Below are 1697 nucleotides of genomic sequence, written 5' to 3' on the forward strand. Positions count from 1 at the left end.
TTTTACACTACATTCATTTTTTAACCAACCCAACATACCCCCAATCTATATGGCCACTCACTACCAACTAAATCTTAAGTTTACTGAGTCTGACTCCCCTTAAACTAATGCTATAACCATCTTGGTTTTCAACATCAGATCAATTCATAAATGTGCAAGACATTGGAATGCTTGAAATGTCAGGTGATTTTATTTAGTTATTCGTTATTCGGTACCTTTTCTAAAAGATTATTTTAAAGCTGTTGTTTGAGAGAATGGAGTTTTCTAATCGAGACATTAATTTAAAATGTGGTACAACTTTCATTGTTATGAATGATTATATTATAATGCATAGATATATTTAACAAAGTATTTCATGGTTTTCATATGGGTTTTAAGTATTTTCAAAGGATCTAAATTATTTCGTTTTAAAGATGGCTTGGAGTTCATAAGAGTGTAAATTATTAATGTAGTGTAAATAAAACTCAGCACAACTTTTAGCAAGAATGGTTCATACCACAAGCAAGTTCGTTTGACCACCTAGAGCCTCCTTCTCCAGTCACTACCATCTTCAAACTTTACACTACATTCATCTTACTTTAAACAAAAATAAAAAAATCATTCACCATAATTACTTTACAATCATCCAAAGAATTCTAAAATATTTTTTTTTACACTACATTCATTTTTTAACCAACCCAACATCACCCTCAATCAATATGGCCACTCACTACCTACTAAATAATAAGTTTAATGAGTCTGATTCTCTTTAAACTAATGCTTTTTTTTTTTTGGGAAAATTAAACTAATGCTTTACCCACATAAGTTTTCAACATCATATCAATTCATAAATGTGTAAGACATTGGAATGCTTGAAATGTCAAGTGATTTGACTTTTAGACTTTATTTGGTTATTCATTATTCGGTACCTTTTCTAAAAGGTGATTTTAAAACTATTGTTTGAAAGAATGGAGTTTTTCAACAAAGAAATTAATTTCATAAAGCTTTTGAAAATAGTACAAAAATACAAAAGTGGCACATACAGACAAAAAAAAAAATCTATCATTTCGAAACTAAAAAGATAAAATTAAGCTATCTCAAACGAGGTTTTAATATGAAATCAGCACTTTTTTGAAAAGAGAGGCTTTGATGGTATTTCAACACAAACATAAAAGCTGATGTTTGCATATATGATGAGGTCATCGATAGGAGATTTCGGCACGTCTATCAGAGACGACCACGGAGATCGACGGCAATGATTGCGAGCCTTTATTATTGATTTTACTTGTACCATCAGTTTTTTATATTATGCTTTTATTTTTGTAGTTTCTCATTTTACCCCTGAGGGTAGTAGTTGCTTTTGTAGCCCCAAGGGACATTTTAGACTTTTGCACTTTATTTTCTTGGGAGCCTATTTATATGGCCATTGTATCTTGTATGAGGGCTAATGAATTATTGAATGAATGAAATTTTTCCACACTTTGTTCTCTTTGTGAGTGCATGGAGTTCTCTTGGTGAGTGCTCCCATTGAGATCTCTTAGTGAGTTCTCAAATTATCTTTTTCTTTTATTGCTTGGCATAATCTTTTTTTTTTCCACTACAAAATTCTTCTAAATTTCCCCACCCTTTGCTCTTGCCGCCGGCCCCTAGGGCTTTCCTCACCGCCGGCCAAGTTTCCACTGCCACCCACCACCGTGCCGACGACCCCCCTTCCCCCT

Source organism: Dendrobium catenatum, unplaced genomic scaffold (assembly GCF_001605985.2).
Source record: "Dendrobium catenatum unplaced genomic scaffold, ASM160598v2 fragScaff_scaffold_292, whole genome shotgun sequence".
In the NCBI taxonomy this organism is placed as follows: Eukaryota; Viridiplantae; Streptophyta; class Magnoliopsida; order Asparagales; family Orchidaceae; genus Dendrobium; species Dendrobium catenatum.